The sequence below is a fragment of the Pristiophorus japonicus genome, chromosome 1 (assembly GCF_044704955.1).
Source record: "Pristiophorus japonicus isolate sPriJap1 chromosome 1, sPriJap1.hap1, whole genome shotgun sequence".
NCBI lineage: Eukaryota > Metazoa > Chordata > Chondrichthyes > Pristiophoridae > Pristiophorus > Pristiophorus japonicus.
Window position 1 is genome coordinate 509,990,210 of NC_091977.1, and position 24,530 is coordinate 510,014,739.

The window sequence follows — 24,530 nt, forward strand, 5'->3', positions numbered from 1 at the left end:
CTCCTCCCTCCCCCCTCCCCTCCCTCCCCCACCCCGTCCCTCCCCTCCCCTCCCCTCCTCCCTCCCCTCCCTCCCTCCTCCCTCCCCTCCCTCCCCTCCATCCCCTCCTCCCCTCCCTCCCCTCCTCCCCTCCTCCCTCCCCTCCTCCCTCCCTCTCTCTCGCCCCTTCCTCCCCTCCCTCTCTCTCTCCCCTTCCTCCCCTCCCTGTCCCCTCTCTCTCTCCCCCCTCCCTCTCTCTCTCTCTCTCTCCCCCCTCCCTCTCTCTCTCTCTCTCCCCCCTCCCTCTCTCTCTCTCTCTCTCCCCTCCCCTCCCTCTCTCTCCCCCCTCCCTCTCTCTCCCCCTCCCCTCACTCTCTCTCCCCCTCCCCTCCCCTCTCTCTCTCTCTCTCCCTCTCTCTCCCCCTCCCGCTCAGCGGCACGAACGGCTGCAGAATTCTCCCTGGCTGAAGCACTTTCACACAGGTAGGAAGATGGTTTATTTAATCTTTTCTTGGCTTATAAATGTTTATTCAGGTTGGATTTATTTGTATAATATTTGTAGAAGTATAAATAAGGATTTATTGTCGAATTTAATGAGTTCCCTTCCCCCCCCCACCTCGTTCTGGACGCCTAATTTGTAACCTGCGCCTGATTTTTTAATGTGTAGAACAGGTTTTTTCAGTTCTACAAAAATCTTCACTGGCTCCATTCTACTTTAGTTTGGAGTACATTTTCACTGTGGAAACTTTCAAATCAGGCGTCAGTGGCCGGACACGCCCCCTTTTGAAGAAAAAATTCTGTTCTAAACTAGAACTGTTCTACCTGACTAGAACTGCAGAAAAAAAAATGTGGAGAATTGCGATTTCTAAAATAGTCCGTTCTCCACCAGTTGCTCCTAAAAATCAGGCGCGAATCATGTGGAAACTTGGGCCCATTGAACTGTACCCCAGCCTGAGTCATCTCCTTGCAACAGTCAAGGGGAAAAATGGATAAAAACGGGACAAACAATATCATCTTGAGTTCACTGACACGATAAATAGAACCAATCATTAAATCATAGAATCAAGGCATTATACAGCACAGAAGGAAGATGTTCAATCCGCTGTGTCTCCCGGCTCATTGAAAGAGCGATCCAATTAGTTCCACTCAATAGCGTCAGAGACTCAGATAACACTGTTACCAATTACAGTACCTGTGAGAGGAGCAGTACAGCTGTTGTATTGGTGAGGACATGGGGCTAAGGGTCAATCTGTATTGTGTAATGCATGCACCTGTGAGTATGCTCACAGGTTTGTAGAGCTGTTGAGGTGGGCACCGGAGGGACTGGAGTGATCGTTATCCCCCGGCAACCAAATTTTAATTTGATTTTATATGTTTTAAAGTTTAATTTGTTTTAATTGCCAGTTTTAGTGTCCCCCTCCCCTTTTATAGGAGGCACTTGTAAAATATATGGTTTTAATGCCCCAAAAAAAGTCACAAGAAAAAACACAAAAAAACCGGAAAAAAAACAAAAAACATTTTTTTAAAAAGGGGCAGTTGAAAAGTGTCTGTCTGGAGTGTCCCCCAGATTGGGGGGCACTTGAACTAATGTTTATTTTGTGTCCCCAAAAAGAGTTGTAGAGCTGTTGAGGCGGGCACCGGAGAGACTGGAGTGCATCATCACCCCCGGCAACCAAATTTTAATTTGATTTTATATGTTTTTAAAGTTTAATTTGTTTACTGTGCTAGGTTTTAGTGTCCCCCTCCCCCTTTTAGCCAGGGGGCACTTGTATAATTTGTGGTTTTAGTGCCCCAAAAAAATACCCAAAAAACACCCTCAAAAAAAAAAAAAAAAAATCCCCAAAAAGGGCACTTGAAAAGTGTTTTGTGTGTCCCCCCTGCTCTTTAATCAGGGGGTACTTGAGTTAATATTTATTTTTGTCTTCAACTAAAAGAGTTGTAGAGCTGTTGATAGACGAGGTGGCCGAGAGGTTAAAGTGATGGACTGTTAATCCATTGTGCTCTTTACGTGTGGGTTCGAATCCCATCCTCATCGTTACTGTGTTAAACATTTGACGCCTCTGGTTGTCCCCCCACCCCCCCCAACCTTTAATCAGGGGGCACTTAATTAAAGTATACAACAAAATAGTTGTAGAGCTGTTGAGTTGTGAGTGGCTTAGCAAGTCACATGATGTTCACAAGACTCAATGAAACCCCAACCAGTTTGGTTTGGGGATCCACGGTGAGGCGGGTGGTTGTGAGCCTGGTGGATGAACTGGTAATATGTCGTGTAATTGTTAAACCTTTGCTAATAAACCAATTAGTTCTGAATAGCAATGTGTTGCTATGAATTCTTAAGCAAATACATTACATATTGTAACTGCAAGACTGCAGAGTAAGGAAGCTGATATCTTGCACTATTGAAATTCAGTTAGATGAGAAAGACTCTGTCCCTAAATGTATCTACCATTTGCATGGGAAGCATGTCATTGCAAATCACTGATACTTAGCATTGTGCCATGGCTAGGCTCGCTGCCGAGAATATTCTGATATTGACAGAGCATTGCTTTTTGAATCAGAGCCATTCCCACTGGCCTATTCTAATTCATCACTGACCTAGGGGTGCCTAGCACTCTGCCATGACAGGGCACTCCACAGAGAATGTTGTTTTCTTTGGAGATCTTAGCTCTTTATACAGCTGCCAGAATTTCTTTTTACATTGGACCCCAAGGGTAAAATACAACAAACATTCAGTGCAGTTTTGAGTCACTCAAAAGTAACTCTTGGGACATGAGGGACAATAGGCTACTATCGGTTACCATTCAATAACGTCAGGAGAATATCCCTTTCCTGCCATTTACCGAAGTAAAGCATTTAGGCATCAGCTCTTTATATCCATAAGTACATAACATCTTATATAGCTTCTAGTTTCTTTCACCTTTTTCTCCCCTTCTCTGCTGAAGGCTGGGGTACAGTTCCAGAGCTGCCTGGAGTCCTTCCAGCCCCTCCCCAGAACCACTTTTCATATGTGAGTCTTGACAGTGAGGGTGAGCAGAAGAGTTGACTGGGCGGCAACACAGCAGAGCCAATATGCATTTACATGTGCTTTCCAGTGGGACTCACTGGATAGGTGTCTGGAAACATAGAAACATAGAAACATAGAAAATAGGTGCAGGTTCAGCCCTTCGAGCCTGCACCACCATTCGATATGATCATGGCTGATCATGCAACATCAGTATCCCATTCCTGCTTTCTCTCCATACCCCTTGATCCCTTTAGCCGTAAAGGCCACATCCAGCTCCCTTTTGAAAATATCTAACGAACTGGCCTCAACAACTTTCTGTGGTAGAGAATTCCACAGGTTCACAATTCTCTGAGTGAAGAAGTTTCTCCTCATCTCGGTCCTAGATGGCTTACCCCTTATCCTTAGACTGTGACCCCTGGTTCTGGACTTCCCCAACATCGGGAACATTCTTCCTGCATCTAACCAGTCCAATCCCATCAGAATTTTATATGTTTCTATGAGATCCCCTCTCATTCTTCTAAATTACAGTGAATATAAGCCTAATCAATCCAGTCTTTCTTCATGTGTCAGTCCTGCCATCCCAGGAATCATTCTGGTGAACCTTCGCTGCACTCCCTCAATAGCAAGAATGTCCTTCCTCAGATTAGGAGACCAAAACTGTACATAATACTCAAGGTGTGGTCTCACCAAGGCCCTGTACAACTGTAGTAAGACCTCCCTGCTCCTATATTCAAATCCCCTTGCTATGAATGCCAGCATGCCATTTGCTTTAAGAACATAAGAATTAGGAACAGGTGTAGGCCATCTAGCCCCTCGAGCCTTCATGGCTGATCTGGCCGTGGACTCAGCTCCACTTACCCGCCCGCTCCCCATAACCCTTAATTCCCTTATTGGTTAAAAATCTATCTATCTGTGACTTGAATACACTCAATGAGCTAGCCTCAACTGCTTCCTTGGGCAGAGAATTCCACAGATTCACAACCCTCTAGGAGAAGAAATTCCTTCTCAACTCGGTTTTAAATTGGCTTCCCCGTATTTTGAGGCTGTGCCCCCTAGTTCTAGTCTTCCCAACCAGTGGAAACAACCTCTCTGCCTCTAACTTGTCTATCCCTTTCATTATTTTAAATGTTTCTATAAGATCACCCCTCATCCTTCTGAACTCCAACGAGTAAAGACCCAGTCTACTCAATCTATCATCATAAGGTAACCCCCTCATCTCCGGAATCAGCCTAGTGAATCGGCTCTGTACCCCCTCCAAAGCTATTATATCCTTCCTTAAGTAAGGTGACCAAAACTGCACGCAGTACTCCAGGTGCGGCCTCACCAATACCCTATACAGTTGCAGAAGGATCTCCCTGCTTTTGTACTCCATCCCTCTCGCAATGAAGGCCAACATTCCATTCGCCTTCCTGATTACCTGTTGTACCTGTTTCTTTACTGCCTGCTGTACCTGCATGCCTACTTTCAATGACTGATGTACCATGACACCCAGGTCTTGTTGCACCTCCCCTTTTACTAATCTGCCACCATTCAGATAATAATCTGCCTTTGTGTTTTTGCCACCAAAGTGGATAACCTCACATTTATCTACATTATACTGCATCTGCTATGCATTTGCCCACTCACCTAACCTGTCCAAGTCACCCTCCAATCTCCTAGCAGCTCGCACTGCCATCCAGCTTAGTGTCATCTGCAAACTTGGGGATATTACATTCAATTCCTTTGTCTAAATCATTAATGTATATATAAATATACATTGCTCCCTTCCTCCCTGGGCGAGAATTGAACAAATTGCTCAGCTCTTCACCATGTTTGACATGTCTACCTCGAAAGTGGCATAAAGAAAGACGAAGAAATAGAATGACAAAGAAGAAATAGAATGATAAAGAAAAATGAATGAAAGTTGAAATTTTTTTTAAAGGTAATATAAAGAGTTTTCAAATATTTTGAGGTCTTAGGGCCTTGAAGAGCAGAGCTTTCCTGCCAGGGCTGAAAAGAATTAATTCTTCTTGGTCAGCCGATATCAATACCGATCACAAAGAGTTTTCAAATCAAGCTACTGAGAAACTGACATAAATAGGCTTAGAAATTGGATTGCACTGCACCCGTTATACAGGTGTAAAGCGGGCAGCTAAGAGTCCAATATGGCGGACGTCATGTGCGCATTCATTATTTGTTGGAACTGCGTTGGCTGCCATATAGGTTAAAGCTTCTCCATAGGCATGCCTGGAACAGGTGTTAGGCCTGTTGTATATACAAATTGGGGGCCAAAAGTTTGTTTGAAGCCTCCTTTGCAAAATTTGATTGTGCATGACTTCCAGCAGCTCTTTGTTACTGTGCTAGAATTAATTCAGTAGGGTTGATGTATCTTCCACACCCATACTACTCAGTAAATTACATGAATGTCATCACATAAACAACTCTACTGTACTAGGTATTGGCGGATCTCAGATCCATAATGACTAATGACTTCTATCTGATTCACAATTCATTATAGAATGCATTTACGATGCTGTTACACATAATGACCATTAGCTACCCCCAATATTTAAAAATTAAGCATAAAGTGACTGAAGAGTTGGTCCTCTATAAGAACATAAAAAATAGGAACAGGAGTAGGTCATATGGACCCTTGAGCCTGTTCCGTCAGTCAATAAGATCATGGCTGATTTTTTTACCTCAACTCCACTTTCCTGCCCGATCCCCATAACCCTTAATTCCCTTAGTGTCCAAAAGTCTAGCTCTCTCAATCTTGAATATACTCAATGGATGAGCATCCACCGCCCTCTGGGGTAGAGATGTATATATGGTTAACGTCAGATTTCAGTTAATGTATATCTGCTGGAAAACCTGATTTGTCCCTTGTGTTCCCATTATCTGCCTCAATGGCCAGGGGAGGTGCAAATACTTGGTTGACTCACTTCCAATGTGCATGAAACAAAGAAGTTAGTATGCAGGTATCCAATGTGCATGAAACACAAAAGTTAGTATGCAGGTACAGCAAGTAATCAGGAAGGCAAATGGCATGTTGGCCTTTATTACAAAGGGGGATAGAGTATAAAAGCAGGGAAGTCCTGCTACAACTGTACAGGGTATTCGTGAGGCCACACCTGAAGTACTGCGTACAGTTTTGGTCTCCATATTTAAGGAAGGATATACTTGCATTGGAGGCTGTTCAGAGAAGGTTCACGAGGTTGATTCCAGAGATGGAATCTCTTATGAAGTTGACTTATGAAGATAGGTTGAGTAAGTTGGGCATATACACATTGGAGTTCAGAAGAATGAGAGGTAATATTGAAAAATATAAGATAATGAGGGGGATCGACAAGGTGGATGCAGAGAGGATATTTCCACTCATAGGGGAAACTAAAACTTGGGGACATAGTCTCAGAGAGAAATTTCTTCTCTCAGAGGGTTGTAAATCTATGGAACTCTCTGCCCCAGAGAGCTGTGGAGGCTGGGTCATTGAATATATTTAAGGCGGAGATAGATAGATTTTTGAGCGATAAGGGAATAAAAGGTTATGGAGAGCGGGCAGGGAAGTGGAGCTGAGTCCATGATCAGATCAGCAATGATCTTATTAAATGGCGGAGCAGGCTCGAATGGCCTATTCCTGTTCCTATTTCTTATTTTATTATGTTCTTATATGCATTCTCAGAAGACAGCATGGTTTCCCATTATCTTGTAGAAGTAGATCAGCTCTCGGTTTGCTTTGAAGCCATGTTTGGAGTCATTTTAGGATGCATCCAATTGATGTCCCCACTGAGTGTTGATGTATCTATCAGCATTAAAAACCCACAAGTGGTGAAGCACCGAGAAAAGCTGCGATATTGTGGGTAGATACTGTAGACTAGTCACTTCCACCCAAAGGTGAGGAAATTGGAGAGCCCTTTATCCCAAATTGACCTTGTGTATTTTCACAAGGTGTTGGTGGTGTTTCACTCAGAACTTGAAGGATCATAGTTTGGGGGAAACTACAAATATAAGTAATGTTTTTTTTTAAAGTCACTAATAATTTGATATTCATTGCTAAACTACATACAATTTAATTGCCTGTTTTTTAATACTGTGAGGCCAACTATTAACTGCTCCTTTTCCAGTTTTGATTGGACCTAATTGTACACTATTTCTTATGTTCTTATGTTCAATTCAGGCCAGCAAGCAAGTTAAGTCAGGGGCTGAGTTACACACAACCACTTTCCCGCACTTCCAAATGGAAAACGGCATTAAGCAACTGAAAGCGAGTCACTTCCTTGCTTCTTGGACCAGCACCGACAGCCTCTGCAGTGGAAACAATGGGCCGATAGGGGACGCGTCTGGGAGGGAGGTGTTATCTCCATCCCGCACCTGGAATATTTTCCACTTTCTAGTAGACTATAGGTTTCAATCTGAAACCGATGGGACGCCACACAAGCAGCTGGCTTGAAATCCCAATGAACCATTGTAGCATTGGAGGAACGTAGTCGCATTTTTGCACCACATCAAAAGAAAAGGACTAAATGCCAAAAAATGTCAGTATTCTCTATAAGGTCCTGTTTCAGCCGGCCTTCATGTGTTTCCAATACAGTAGCTGTCACACAGGAAAAATATTTTAAATAAATGTGAATAGAAACAGCCCTCTCCAGCAAACCTTTTAAAAATTCATTCACTGGATATGAGCATCGGAAGCATGGCCAGCATTTATTGCCCATCTCTTACTGCCCTTAAGAAGGTGACGGTGAGCTACCTTCTTGAACCATTGTTGTCCTTTTTGATATGACAGCGTGGCTTGCTGGTGGCTATTTCAGAGGGCAGTTAAGAGTCAACCACATTGCTGTGGGTCTGGAGTCACATATCGGCCAGACCGGGTAATAGCAGCAGATTTACATCTGTAACTTTTTCCAGTTCTGACAAAAAGTCATCGGCCTGAAACGTTAACTCTGTTTCTCTCCTCACAGATACTGTGATATTAATCCAGCATTTCCTGTTTTTATTTCAGATCCGCAGTATTTTGCTTCTGTATATTAAATGAATGCCAGAATGGCTGCTGTTTTGGAACTGGAAAAAGTCCAGAAATATAATTCTTGACCTGTTTGTGTAGGGAGAGCTGTTGCAGTATTGCTGAGTTGTGAGGCAAGGAGAGCATAAGGAGAGCAACAAGGAGAGCATAACTTAATAATTCTGCAGCAGCTCTACCATGTTGACCGTTGAGGAACATTTGCCCAGCTGCAGATACTATACCTGCTGCAGCATGAGATTTAGAATTGTGAATAGAGCTAATGCATTCTCCTTCTTCTTTCATATAGTAGTAGGAAAGCAAATCAAATGACAATATCTAAGTTAGATTACCAGGCCAAAGCTGCCGGTGTAACAGCGTGGATATCTTATAGGCTGCCAGCGAATTTCCTCTGAGGTCAGTGCTCAAATGAGGTGCTCCGGCATCTGATTGGAGTCGCCACAGATGCATGATGGGCGTGGGAGCACAAGCCTGCATTTCTGAAATGCCTTGCTTCGGAAATATCGAAAGGGTTAAAAGTTGGAAGATTCAAGATTGGATTAAAACAGGCTGCTAGACAATTTATCTGTATGTTGAGTATTTGAGTGTAACTTATTACTATGCAAATAATAATCTGAGTTGTGTGTAGTAATTCATGACATTGTCTGTTTTAAGTGTACCTTGTTACTATGTGAATAATAATTTGATGACATCGTCTGTAAAATGATCTGGTTTGTGTATAGTAATTCAGAAAGCAGTTAGCCGTGATTTCAGGGCAATGCCATTTTTGATTCTACATCATCTGCATGTTAATTATCTAAATGTACAATGCAAAGAAACAAGAGTTCAAAGGCTTTTTTGGTATAAAGATGAGAATTTAGACACTGGACACTAGACACTGGAATCTCAGAAGATGTGTGTCACAAGCAGCCATGGAAATTGGAAGAGCTGCTTTTGTGACGTGTCTCAGTAACTTTCATACTTGGTTTGTATAGTATGAATGTCTGAATAAAAGACCTGATCCTGCATTTACTGCAATTGAGTGTGTGTGTAATTCAACGTTTAAAGCAACGAAGCGAAAAGAGCAAGAAAGCTGTACAACAATGGGGATGCTTTAATCTTCCATCTATGGAGAAAGTGGCAGCATCGATCATGACCAGTTCTGAGGCAGTTGGTGGTTGGCCACTGTTTGCAAGGAAGGTTTGATCCTGAAGGTTGTACGGTGGGGTCCTCTATAAGGAATCTATTCCATATGTCACAGTTCTTCCAAGCATTTTGCCATCGGTCATCAAGGCTGAGGGGAGATCACTGAAGGGCTTTGGTGACGGTCCAAAATGGGCTTCTAGATTTGTGACGGGTTGGTATTAGGTTGTTCAAGTTGGCCTGGATCAGCATGTCTTTGCTGGTGTAATGGTTATATTCCCTGGACACTGCATATTCGCTTTTGTATTTGTAAGGAGGCATGACGATGTCAATGCATTGTTCGATTCAGTCTGTGTAGACAAACTCAATAAAAAAGTCTTGTATGACACTTTGCTACAGTGAAAATGCCCTTCAATAATTTTATCATCTAGAGCGGAACCCATCATTTTGAAAACTAGAGGTACCTGAACTGCAGATCTTAACATGATTAAATTCTAATCTGTTTTTAGATAATACTCTTTTGAAGACCTCTAGCTCTATTCTAGGAGTTGGTGTAGAATGGCAGTCTGACAAATAGTGCGCATTAACCGGATGTTATTTAACAGAATGGGGCCGAAATTCATCAACTCACCGCCTGCTGCCGGCGACTGCCGCCCACTGCCGCCAACATTGCTCTTGCAGATCCACCACTGCTACTTTCGACGTGGCCTGGAGCGGGTGGGAGGGAAGAGCCGCCGGGAACCGCCCACTGACGTCAGCGGACGGCCGAGTGGCGCAACTGACCTCCCGCTCGCCGACCTCTCATATTGATGCAGGCGGGAGTCGGCTAGAGTCGGTGCCAGTACGGGGGTGGACCACTGCCAGGAGGCTGGTCTGTCTCCGACGGTAAGTATGAAGAACCTAAAAAAAGGTTCGAGAATATTTTTTTTAAATTTCCACAGCAACTTACCTGGATGGGGTCCCCTGAAGGTCTTCCGATAGTTTTTTTATTTTTTACTGATGATTTTTTATTTCAGGTCTTCGACCCTCCGTGGGCCCGACTCCATCCTCGGTGGCACTTGGGCGGCAAGCGCCTCTGCCGCCGAAAATGAGATCTCCCGCCTGCTGCCATCCAGGTTGGCGGCATACATCGTCCATTTACCATCCGTCGACCTTCGAGTGACCTCGGCGATGAATATCCCGCCCAAAGTACCGTCTGGTACCTCGGCGGCCATCGGCGGCTCTTTGGGCGGCACTTGGACAGCCGGAGGCCTTGATGAAAATCGGCCCCATCTTTCAATATCAGTACAGCATGAGACTGTTCAAAGCTTATGACACCATGTTGAGCATCTGTTTTGCCTGGCAGACTAACCTTCTGGCAAGCTAGAAATTGTGAACCTCAGATCCAGGAAAATCTTCGATGACTTTGATTTTGGTTTAAAAGCCACCGCATGCAGAGTTTGTGAGAGACTTTGGCCTGTAGGAATCTAAATTGGATTAATTTAGTTACGACTATATATATTGGGGATGAGCATCAAAACTGGAAGTGGCTCACATTCCTTAGAGCAGGCAGGAAAGGAGACGTTAATTCTATCAGCCCAGACTAGACTTCAACCCAGACCCAGATGTGAAAAGAAGCCTTAATGTGCCATAGAAATCATAGATTCATCGAAGTTTACGGCACAGAAGGAGGCCATTCGGCCCCTCGTGTCTGTGCCGGCCAAAAAAGAGCTATCCAGCCTAATCCCACTTTCCAGCACTTGGTCCTTTGCCCTGTAGTCCACAACACTTCAAATGCACATCCAAGTACATCGGTTTTAGGCAAACCATTAATCACTAAACAAAAATCGATGTAAATGCTACATTCCTGAATAAATAATGAAACTTCGTTTGACTTTACCGACAATAAACTCTGAAAATAATCTGGCATTTCTTTGAAGATGAGGCCAATAAGTAACAAATTTTCCATTGAGACAAGCTGCAAATTGGTTTTCCATAGTCAAAACCCGAATGGTACGTCAGTGAAGTTTTGAACAAACTTTCTATTTACTCATCTTGAACAACAAGGGACAATTTAAATACTTTCCAATCATGAATAGAATGAAAAGGGTCAAGGGAATTATTGAGCCCCAGAAGGAATACTGGCCATTCAGGAGAAGCTTCAAAATTCTAAGAGAGGTTATGAGCCTTATGTTCTTTCAATTAATTGGAGAACGTGTTGCATTGATTCCCATTCTGCACTGGTAACTTCAACACCATCCTCATTGGTGCCAAGAAACAATACACTGCTTACTTCATGAAAAGATTGCAGAAAACAGCCCGCTGTGTTACTGACTCTCAGATATCACACCACTGTTTCAGGAATTGGACAATATCCCAGGAAACGCCCATATAAAGGAACAGTATATCAGTACTGAGGCGAAGCAATGCAGAGAAGAAAGAAAGTGACTGTTGCAGTTTTGGTTTGTTAAACAAGCTATTTTTCTCAGATTCAGAGTCTCAGACCACCCATATAGGCGAGCTCTAATTCCCTCTGCCTCAGAGAGTGCTTTTATCTGCCTAGTCGAACAGAAAACCTTCTTTCCTTCATGTTGGATGCTGGTTATATTAAATGCCATCATATGATTTTCCTCAACTTCAGAAACAGTAAATAAATACTTCACAATGGAAAAGGCTATTAACTGCAAAACATAGTAATTGAATTGATCAGTGAATACGTAGAAACATAGAAACATAGAAATTTACAGTGCAGAAGGAGGCCATTTCGGCCCATCGTGTCCGTGTCGGCTGTCAAAGAGCCGCACGGCCCTCGGTCAGCAGCCCTGAAGGTTACATATAAGCCTATGAACAATGAACAATGGCGGAAGGGCAAAGAGCACCCAGCCCAACCAGTCCGCCTCACACGACTGTGACACCCCTTATACTGAAACATTCGATACGCCACCCCAACTGAAGCCATGTGAACAAACAATGAAACACTGTGGACTTATAATGGTAACAGGTTTAACTATCCCTCCTTGTCTAACATGGCCTAGGTCTTGCATTTTAAAATTTAAAGGAGTGGGAATGGGGTTGGGTTGGGATTGGGTTGCCCGATCCTGATATTTTAACACCCTCCGCCCCCGCCCCCAACCTCAGCCCACTGTGGGGAGGCAGTGGTGAAAATCAAGGCCTAGGTTCCCGATTTTTAACCTTGAATAAGAAAAAATAAAGACTTGCATTTCCATAGACTTTCATGACCACCGGACATCCCAAAGCACTAAAAGCCAATGAAGTACTTTTTGAAGTGTAGTTATGAAGTGTAATGTAGGAAACACGGCAGTCAATTTACTCACAGCAAGCTCCCACAAACAGCAAATAGTGTTCTAGTGATGTTGATTGAGGGATCAATGGTGGCCAAGACACTGCGGATAACTCCCCTGCTCTTCTTCAAATAGTCTTTTACGTCCAACCAAGAGAGCAGATTGGGTCTTGGTTTAACGTGTCATCTAAAAGGCACCATCTCCGACAGTACAGAAATCCTGCAATGTAGTGACAGCCTAGATATTTGTGCTCCAGTCTATTGAGTGGGACTTTGTAAAGTCCTTACTCTACAGTATGAAACCACACGAGGCACCTTCTGGGGACAAAGTCACTCTGTGACCTGAACTCTTTATTCACAGGACTCCAAAGGCAGTGACCCTGCGTGGGGCCTCCCTTTTTATACCTGAATGATCTTGTAAGGAGCATCTCCCACAAGTTCACCCCTTGTGGTCAAGGTGTGCATCTAGGTTGAGTGCATTCAGTAATACAGTGGTGTTACATTGTGGTTACATACATGACATCACCTCCCCCCACAAAGTCTTATTGGAATCATAGGTTTAGTCTTTCAGGTGGTCTTCACTACCTCGTGGAGTGCCGCAGTTGGGGCTCTGGTTGTTGGACACTGACGTGAGTGTCTGTCACCTGTGGTGATTCCGGCCTGTCCGGGCTGACCGCAGGGACTGTGCATTCTTCTAATTGCTCTTGTTGCTCGTTCACTGGCAGTGTGGTGAGCTCCATCTCATGGTCTTCTTCAGGTACCTCCGTGTCGATGCTGAATCTTTTTTTTACTTGGTCTAGATGCTTATGGCATATCTGACCATTGTTGAGTTTTACCACGATGATCCTATTCCCCTCTTTGTCAATTACAGTGCCCTCAAGCCATTTGGGCCCCATGGCATGATTGAGGACAAATACAGGATCATTTATTTCTATACATCGCCCCCTTGCATTACGGTCATGGTACTCATTTTGTGACATGCGCTTGCCCTCAACTATGTCAGTCAGGACTGGGTGAATGAGGGACAACCGAGTTTTGAGTGTCCATTTCATTAGTAGCTCTGCGGGCGGGACCCCCGTGAGCGAGTGCAGTCGGGATCTATAGGCCAGCAGGAGGCGCGATAGGCAGCATTGTAGGGAGGGCCCTTGAATCCTGAGCATGCCTTGCTTGATGATTTGGACCACACGTACCTCCTGGCCATTGGAGGCCGGCTTGAACAGCGCAGTCCTGACGTGGTTGATGCCATTGCCCGACATAAACTCTCGGAATTCGTAGCTTGTGAAACATGGGCTATTATCACTAACCAGGATGTCCTGCAAGCCATGGGTTGCAAAGATCGCATGTAGGCTTTCCACGGTGGTAGATGACGTGCATAAATTCAGAATGATGCACTCGATCCATTTCGAGTACGCATCTACCACAATAAGGAACATCTTACCCATGAAGGGGCCTGCGTAGTCAACACGAATGCGTGACCATGGCCTGGTGGGCCAGGGCCACGGGCTGAGCGGGGCCTCCCTGGGGGCATTACCCAGCTGGGCACATGTCGTGCACCTGCGAACACAGTGTTCCATGTCTGAATCAATTCCAGGCCACCAAACGTGTGACCGGGCAATGGCCTTCATCAGCACAATGCCTGGGTGCTCGCTGTGGAGTTCCCTGATGAAGGCCTCCCTGCCCTTCTGGGGCATAACTACCCGGCTGCCCCATAGTAGGCAGTCAGTTTGGATGGAGAGCTCATCCATCCGTCTGTGGAATGGTCTGACCTCCTCAGGGCATGCTCCGTGTGTGGGCACCCAATTCCCAGTCAGGACACATTTCTTAATCAAGGATAGGAGGGGATCTCTGTTGTCCAGATTTTGATCTGGCGGGCTGTGATGGGGGAGCCTGCATTGTCAAAGGCATCTTGGCACTTTGCTCCGCTGCCCCCTCGGTGGTGGCCAATGGAAGCATGCTGAGCACATCAACGCAATTTTCAGTGCCGGGCCGGTGCCGGATGGAGTAGTCATAAGCAGCCAGCGTGAGAGCCCATCGCTGTATGCGAGCTGATGAGTTGGCATTGACAGCCTTGCTGTCTCACAACAGGGATGTTAATGGCTTCTGGTCCATCTCTAATTCAAACTTCCTACCAAAGAGGTACTGATGCATTTTTTTTACACCGTAGACACATGCAAGCGCTTCCTTCTCGACCATCCCATATCTCCGTTCTGCTTGAGAGCGCGACCTGGAGGCATAAGCCACAGGTTGTAGTTGACCCTCAGTATTGCCCTGCTGCAACACGCATCCAACCCCACAGCATGATACATCACATGTCAGAATCAAGTTTTTACAGGGATCGTACAGGGTCAACAACTTGTTTGAACAAAGTAGGTTTCGCGCCTGATCAAAAGCCTGTTCCTGACAGTCCCCCCAAAACCAATCGCAATCCTTATGCAGGAGCACATGTAGCGGCTCCAACAACGTGCTCAAGTTCAGCAGAAAGTTCCCGAAATAGTTCAACAGTCCCAGGAATGAACGTATCTCCGATGTGCTGCAGAGCCTGGGTGCTGAGTCGAATCGCCTCTGTTTTGGATTTGGCGGGCCGAATCCCATCTGCAGCAACCCTCCTGCCCAGAAACTCAACCTCAGGAGCTAAGAACAAACATTTAGACTTTTTGAGTCGCAGGCCTACCCGGTCCAGTCGGCGTAGCACCTCCTCCAGGTTGTGGAGGTGTTCCTCGGTGTCTCGACCCGTGATGAGGATGTCGTCCTGGAATACGATCGTTCCAGGAATGGATTTAAGCAGGCTTTCCATGTTGCGTTAAAAAATCATGGCCGCTGATCGAATGCCAAACGGGCACCTGTTATAAACGAACAGTCCCTTGTGCGTGGTGATGGTGGTCAGTAGTTTAGATTCGTCGGCCAGTTCCTGGGTCATATAGGCTGAAGTGAGGTCCAACTTGGTGAACAGCTTGCCGCCTGCCAGCGTGGCGAAGAGGTCCTCCTCTCTCGGGAGCAGGTCTTGATCTTGTAGGGACACCTGATTGATGGTGGCCTTGTAGTCACCACAGATCCTGACCCATCCGCTTTTAGTAAGGGAACAATGGGGCTCGCCCAGTCACTGAATTCGACAGGCGAGATGATGCCCTCTCTCAACAGCCGGTCCAGTTCACTCTCGATCTTTTCCCACATCACATACGGCACCGCTCTGGCTTTGTGGTGCACTGGCCTGGCGTCCGGGGTGATGTGTGTCACTACTTTAGTGCCTTTGAAAATCCCGACGCCAAGTTGGAATAGTGAGTCGAATTGTTGTAGGACTTGTGAGCACGAACTTCGCTCCACAGATGACATTGCATGACCATCCCCCCATTTCCAGTTCATCTCGGCTAACCAGCTCCTCCCCAACAGAGTGGGACCATTGCCCGGGGCAATCCAAAGTGGTAGCCGATTCACTAACACATTATGTGTGACAGCCAACATTGCATTGCCTAGCACCGGAATGATTTCTTTTGTGTAAGTCCGTAATTGTGTGTCAACACGTGCTAATTTGGGTCTACTGGTTTTAAGTGGCCATAGCTTCTCAAATTGCTGAACGCCCATGAATGACTGGCTGGCCCCAGTGTCCAGCTCCATGCGTACAGGGATACCGTTTAATAAAACCCTCATCATCATTGGTGGCGTTTTGTTGTGTGAACTGTGAATATTCGCCACATGGACCCGCTGCACCTTGGCGTCCATCGATTTGTCCCAAAGGTCATCCTGCCTCAAAGAACTCTCTTCTGGTCCATCCGCCTCATATATTAGTCTGGTTGCAGGCTTTCTGCACATTCGAGCTAAGTGACCACTGAGATTGCAGATCCTGCAGACAAACTGTTGAAATCTGCAAGATCTAGCTGAGTGTTTTCCCCCACGCCTCCAGCATGAGTTAAAGTTTCCATTGTTGGGAACAACAGGGTTGTGGCCAGGCATTCCGCACTGACTATCCCTTTGACTGCTCTTAAGTACCCTATTAGTGGGTGTCAATGGCCCCATCCCGGGCCGCATTGTCCACTGTGATGGCATGAATGTCCGTTCAGCTTGCCATTGTCTCTGTTGAAGTCCTGCTCTATTGCTTCGGACTGCCCCTGCCTGTCTGCGGGGCTCTGAGTCGCATTAATGATGTTGACTCCCTGATCCATCGCCGCGTTAGAGGCAGAATTGCGCACATATATTTTTTTCGTCTCTTCCTCCCCCGCCATGAAAGTTTGAGCCATCAGCGCCGCCGCTTCCAAGGTCAAATTCTTGGTCTCAATTAATTTGCGGAAAATTCCCACATGACCGATGCCCTCGATAAAGAAGTCCCTTAGCATCTCCCCCCTGCAGACATCTGTGAACTTACAGAGGCTGGTCAAACGCCGGAGGTCCGCTATGAAGTCCGGTATGCTCTGTCCTTCATGACATCGGGCCATATGTATGCTACTCGCCGGTTTGAGGTGCTCCCCGATCAATTTGCTAAGTTCTTCAAAGGTTTTGTCCGCCGGCTTTTCAGGTGCTAGTAAGTCCTTCATGAGCGCGTAAGTCTTTGATCCGCAGCTGGTCAAGAGATGAGCCCTTTGCTTGTCGGTCGCTGCATCCCCCAGCCATTCTTTCATAACGAAGCTTTGCTGAAGCCTCTCGACAAAATCGTCCCAGTCTTCCCCAACACAGTACCGTTTCTCTGTGCTACCAGTGGCCATTCTCGTGGGTCTTGAATTCCCATTTCTCGTCGCCAAAGTAAAGTCCTTACTCTACAGTATGAAACCACACGAGGCACCTTCTGAGGACAAGGTCACTCTGTAACCTGAACTCTTTATTCACAGGACTCCAAAGACAGTGACCCTGCGTGGGACCTCCCTTTTTATACCTGAGTGATCAGGTAAGGAGTGTCTCCCACAATTTCACCCCTTGTGGTCAAGGTGTGCATCGAGGTTGAGTGTATACAGTAATACAGTGATGTTACATTGTGGTTACGTACATGACAGACTTGAAGTACAACCTTCTGACTCAGAGGCAGGAGTGCTACCCACTGAACCATGGTTGAAACATCTTGGTATAGCAGTTTGCTGCTGAAGATCTATAGAGTCACTCTGCCTTATCTGTCTGGCTTCAGACAGACTACTCAATTTCAACAAAATAGGCTAAGAAATATTTTTCAAAAAATGATCAGACAATTCAAAATTAAATATATGTCTCTAACTCCGTAAATGTAGCAAATGAGTAAATGTAACATCGCTATTCAAGAAAGGAGGGAGAGAGAAAACAGGGAACGAAGGCCAATTAGCCTGACATCAGTCATCAGGAAAATGCTGGAATCCATTGTTAAGAAAGTGGTATCAGGGCACTTAGAAAATCATAACATGATTAGGCAGAGTCAACATGGTTTTATAAAAGGGAAATCGTGTTTGACAAATTTATTTAAGTTTTTTGAAGATGTAACTAGCAGGGCAGATAAAGGGGAGCCAGCGGAAATAGTATATTTGGATTTCCAAAAGGCATTTGATAAGGTGCCACATAAAAGATTATTACACAAGGTAAGGGCTCATGAGGTTAGGGGTAATATAGTAGCATGGATAGAGGATTGGTGAACGGACAGAAAACAGAGAGTAGGGATAAACAGGAATTTTTCGGGTTGGCAGGCTGTAACTAGTGGGGTGCCACAAGGATCAGGGCTGGGGCCGCAGCTATTTACAATCTATATTAATGACCTAGATGAAGGGACCAAGTGTAATGTATCCAAGTTTTCTGACGATACAAGGCTAGGTGGGACAGTAAGCTATAAGGAGAACACAAAGAATCTGCAAGGTGAGTGAGCAGTAAGGTGGCAGATGGAACATAATGTGGGGAAATGTGAGGTTATTCACTTTGGTAGGAAGTATAGAAAAACAGAATATTTTTTAAATGGTGAAAAAGTTTTAAATTTTAATGTTCAGAGAGATTTTGGTGTCCTTGTGCAAGAAACACAGAAAGCTAGCATGCAGGTACCAACAAGCCATAAGGAAGGCAAATGGCATGTTGGCCTTTATTGCAACGGGTTGGAGTATATGAGTAAGAAAGTCTTGTTACAATTGTACAGGGCCTTGGTGAGATCACACCTGGAGTACTGTGCACAATTTTGATCTCTTTATCTAAGTAAGGATATACTTGACTTGGAGGTGGTTCCCGAGATTGATTCCTGGGATGAGAGGGCTGTCCTATGATGAGAGATTGTGTAGAATGGGCCTATACTCTCTGGAGTTTAGAAAAATGAGAGGTGATCTCATTAAAACATACAAGATTCTGAAGGGGATCTTCTGAAGGCTAGATGCTGAGAAGTTGTTGCCGCTGGCTAGAACAAGGGGGCACAGTCTCAGGATAAGAGGTAGGCCATTTAAGGCTGAGATGAGGAAGAATTTCTTCACTCAGAGGGTTGTGAATTTTTGGAATTCTCTACCCCAGAGGGCTGTGGATGCTGAATCTCTGAATATATTCAAGGGATATGGAGATCGGGTGGGAAAATGGAGCTAAGGTCGATGATCCGCTATGATCTTATTGAAGGGTTCGAGAGGCTGTATGGTCTACACCTGTTCCTATTTCTATGTTCTTATGTTCTTAACTCAAGGGTGATGTCAAGCAAACGTGTATATGTATAAACAAAATCCACAAAATGTTTACTTCTGAATTTAATTGCTTGGCCCCTCCCTTGCAAACCTAGCCAAACACCATTCTCTAGATACTCTCCTTAAGCAGATTAGAATGTATCTTCAGCATGGCAAATGTCCACCTGTCACAAAGATGTACCACAGTCACTGTCTTCAATTATATGTGAAGCACTTTGAAATGGTTTGAAGTGACAAGGTTGTAGATAAATAATAGCAACTCTCTGTGGCATGGCTCATAGTGAGTCAGAAGTCATGCTGCTGGAAGAGGGTGCTGACTGTTGGAGGGCATCATTGGCAGCCCCTTAAAAATAGTTAGGTATATCAACTTTGACAGGAAAAATATCTCAGATAATGCTCAAAAAGTCATGTTTTGATGCTGTTAAACATGAAAGGAATTAGCGATCTCTTGAACATAAACAAACCCTTGAACATAGTTAGCTGCACTACTATTCCAGTTGAAGTTAACTGTATGGCAGCTCAAACTGAGTTCACAAAAGGTTTGAGCAATTTGATTGCTTGATTTCACCCACTTGCCAGTTCAAGATTGTGGCTTTGAAAACAGTTGAAAGATTTCATTGCTCAGTTTTCTGATGTACACTTATCCTTCATTAATAACTACTGACCAAACCAAAGGGCTTTTAATTTGTTCGTGTTTACTCAATTTGATTAGAAACGTAATAAACTACAGGGGTATAATTTGTGGCTGCCACGAGAGTTTCCGTCCGGTGTCACCGGCAACTCGGGTTAACAGCTACTGAAAATGGACGAAGCACTATCAGGGAAAAATTTGCGCAGGGGACTAAAGATTTTTAGCCCAGCACTAACTTACCATGTGAGGCCCTCCTGGAAGTGTTGGTGCAGTCATGGAAGTCAACATTCCTGTCCTGAAGCAGCATTCCAGCCTCTAGAAGCAAGGCTATGGAGTTCACCAGGAATAGTGAGAAATTAAAAGGGCACTGCATTAAAAGGGCTATACATTCTGAACTAACAAAAATTTAAATAAAGTGAAAAATACAGTTTTCATCACTCACTGCCTTTAAAAATAAATAACATTAAAAAGAAGTCCCAAATGGGAGTCTTCAGCACTTAAACCTGAATTCCCTTCCGAACCTCAATAAAGGGGAAAAGTGCTTCAGCACAAACACAAATGGCTCAGCAGGCCAGGGAAGGGACACCCAAGGGTCTCGCACCCAGCACTCCAACTTTGTGCAGGTGGTCAACACTGCAAGAGTGACCCTCTACCCACAGGGGCCAGGAGGTCCTCCAGAAAGAACGACGTGGGATCATATCATGGAGGCCGTCACTACCAGCTGTGTCGCCCCCACCACCTGGCTCCAGTGCCAAAGAAACTTCAGGACCTCAGCCCACTGGTCAAGCTAAATGAAAACATCTTCAAAAGCCGTCTGCTATCAACTGCACCACTAGCCTCACACACTGCTCAATGAACGACCCCCCCCCCGCCCCCCTCCCCATCCCCCACCAATCCTTTACCTACCAACAATCTGTACCAATCACAAAGCACACCTCCCATTCCCAACCTCATCTCACCTCCTTGGAGGAGATGGTGCAGACCAATCTCGGCAGGGGCATGGCTGGTATCCTCATACGTTATCCTTCTTCTAGCATGTACCTCTTGCTTTCTCACCTGCCCCTCCGCCCTTGTGCCTTCCTCATTTCACACACCCAAGAAATGCAGCCCGCCCAGCCTGTATTGGCCAAGAAGTGGGAGAGGAGAGAGGGGAGAGGAGGAAGAAGAAGATGAAGAAGAGGGAGCAGAAGAAGATGATGAAGAACACATCACTTTATTTGACATCCAGCCACCTGCATGACATCAGTAGGATAGGCAAAAGTACACACAGGACAGTCACTAAGGGAAAGCATATAGGTGATGAGTTGATTTCTCTATGTCACATTGACATTGGATGGATAGATGTATAAAGATGGATTGGAAAGTTTGCTTTGTGGTGGCTTTTATTTGTGGTGAAGAAGATGCTGTGATGGTCAGTAACAGAGGAAAGGTAAGATGTGCGACTAATGTTGAAAAGGGAATTGGGGTTGTGGTCACTGGGAGTGCAGGCAGATGATTCCATCCCAGATGTCCTGGCCAGAAAGGGGCTATCTGGGTTGCATCCAGCCTTCTGCTTCATCCTCTTCTGCTTTCCCCATGCCAACTGAGGTCACCACTCCCTCACTTTAATTTGCAGGGCGTAGCTAAAAATTAGGTACCAATCTGGAGAAGCTGCATCACAGGACTACATGCATGCTAAAAAGCAGAAACAGCATGCTATAAACAGATCCCAAAATTAACGGATTAGATCGAAGCTCTTTAGTCCTGTCACATCCAGCCGTTAATGGTGGTAAACAAGTAATGGGAGGAGGAGGCTCCATGAATATCCCCATCCTCAATGATGGCGGAGCCCAGTTCCTGAATGCAACAGAGAAGGCAGAAGCATTTACAACCATCTTCAGAAGTGCCAAGTGGATGATTCATCTCGGCCGCCTCCTGAGGTCTCCACCATCACAGAAGCCAGTCTTCAGCCAAATCAATTCACTCCACGTGATATCAAGAAACGGCTGAGCGCACTGGAATCAGCAAAGGTTATGGGCCCCGACAAATCCTGGAAGACTTGTGCTCCAGAACTAGCCGTGCCTCTAGCCAAGCTGATCCAGGTCAGCTACAACACTGGCATCTACCCAATGATGTGGAAAACTGCCCAGGTATGTCCTGTCCACAAAAAGCAAGATAAATTCAATCCGGCCAATTACCGCTCCATCACGCTACTCTCAGTAATCAGCAAAGTGATGAAAGGTGTCATCGGCAGTGCTATCAAGTGGCACTTACTCACCAATATCCTGCTCACCGATGCCCAGTTTGGGTTCCACCAGCACTACTCGGCCCATCCATCTTCAGCTGCTTCATTAATGACTTTACCTCCATCATAAGGTCAGAAGTGGGGATGTTTGCTGATGATTGCACAGTGTTCACTGTCATTTGCAACTCCTCAGCTAATGAAGCAGTCCATGCCTGCATGCAGCAAGACCTGGACGACATTCAGGCTTGGGCTGATAAGTGGCAAGTAACATTCTCGCCACACAACTGACAGGCAATGAACATCTCTAACAAGCGAGAGTCTAACCACCATCCCTTGATATTCAACAGCATTACCATCGCTGAATCCTGCACCACCCACATCCTGGGGTTACCATTGACCAGAAACTTAGCTGGACCAGCCACATAAATACTGTAGCAACAAGAGCAGGTCAGAGACTGGGTATTCTGCGGTGAGTGTCTCACCTCCTGATTCCCAAAGCCTTTCCACCATCTACAAGGCACAAGTCAGAATGTGATGGCATACTCTCCACTTGCCTGGTTGAGTGCAGCTCCAACAACACTCAAAAAGCTCGACACCATCCAGGACAAAGCAGCCTGCTTGATTGGCACCCGATCCACCACCTTAAACATTCACTCCCTCCACCACCAATGTACCATGGCTGCAGTGTGTACCATCTACAAGATGCACTGCAGCAACTCACTGAGCTTCTTCGACAGCATCTCTACCACCTAGAAAGACAAGGGCAGTAGGCGCATGGAAACACCATCCCCTGTAAGTTTCCCTCCAAGTTACACACTGTCCTGACTTGGAAATATATCGCCGTTCATGGATAGAGGATTGGCTAACTAACATAGAACAGAGAGTCGGGATAAATGGTTCATTCTTTGGTTGGCAACCAGTAACCAGTGGGGTGCCGCAGGGATCAGTGCTGGGACCCCAACTATTTACAATCTATATTAATGACTTGGAAGAAGGGATTGAGTGTAACGTAGCCAAGTTTGCCGATGATACAAAGATGGGAGGAAAAGCAATGTGTAAGGAGGACACAAAAAATCTGCAAAAGGCTAAGTGAGTGGGCAAAAATTTGGCAGATGGAGTATAATATTGGAAAGTGTGAGGTCATGCACTTTGGCAGAAAAAAATCAAAGAGCAAGTTATTATTTAAATGGAGAAAGATTGCAAAGTGCCACAGTACAGCGGGACCTGGGGGTACTTGTGCATGAAACACAAAAGGATAGTATGCAGGTACAGCAAGTGATCAGGAAGGCCAATGGTATCTTGGCCTTTATTGCAAAGGGGATGGAGTATAAAAGCAGGGAAGTTTTACTACAGCTATAAGGTATTGGTGAGGCCACACCTGGAATACTGCATGCAGTTTTGGTTTCCATATTTACGAAAGGATATACTTGCTTTGGAGGCAGTTCAGAGAAGTTCACGAGGTTGATTCCGGGGATGAGGGGGTTGACTTATGAAGAAAGGTTGAGTAGGTTGGGCCTCTACTCATTGGAATTCAGAAGAATAAGAGGTGAACTTATCGAAATGTGTAAGATTATGAGGGGGCTTGACAAGATGGATGCAGAGTGGATGTTTCCACTGATGGGGGAGACTAGAACTAGAGGGCATGACCTTAGAATAAGGGGCCACCCATTTAAAACAGAGATGAGGAGAAATTTCTTCTCTCAGAGGGTTGTGAATATGTGGAATTCGCTGCCTCAGAAAGTTGTGGAAGCTGGGACATTGAATAAATTTAAGACAGAAATAGACAGTTTCTTAAACGATAAGGGGATAAGGGGTTACGGGGAGCGGGCAGGGAAGTGGAGCTGAGTGCATGATCAGATCAGTCATGATCTTATTGAATGGCGGAGCAGGCTCGCGGGGCCGTATGGCCTACTCGTGCTCCTATTTCTTATGTTCTTATGTTCTTATGTTCCTTCATTGTCGTTGGGTCAAAATCCTGGAACTCCCTCCCTAACAGCACTGTGGGAGTACCTTCACCACACGGGTTGCAGCGGTTCCAGAAGGCGGCTCACCACCATCTTCTCGAGGGCAATTAGGGTTGGGCAATAAATGCTGGCCTTGCCAGCGTCGCCCACATCCCATGAATGAGTAACAAAGAATCTCACTGGCAGTGCTGCCAGGCCGAGGGACCTGCCACCACCTGGAGAAAGAGTGGCGGCCGCCTTCTTTTCCTGACTTTTTGCCGGTGACGGCGGGTATAAAGCCCCCGAATTTCTAACCCTACATGCTCATATCAGCCAATCACTACGAAAAAAAGAATGAAACCTCTGCTCAACCGCCTTTCATGGCTCCAGGATGTTCCAACATGCTTTACAGCCAATGACGTACCTTTGAAGGGTAGTCACCATTGTGATGGAGGAAACATGGCAGCCAATTCATGCATAGCAAGGTCCAACAAACAGTAATGGGATAATGACCAAATCATATTTTAGTGATGTTGGTTGCGGGATAAATATTGGACAGGCTCCCTGCTCTTCTTAAATAGTGCGATGGAATCTTTTACATTCACCTGAGAGGGCAGATGGGACCTCGGTTTAACATCTCATTCGAAAGACGGATTTTTGATCTATAAATATAAGGCACTATCAGGTATGATACCTTAAAATTTGACACTTTGAGGTGTGATTGCTCTGAACTGAAAGATATGATGAAAAGATGAGCC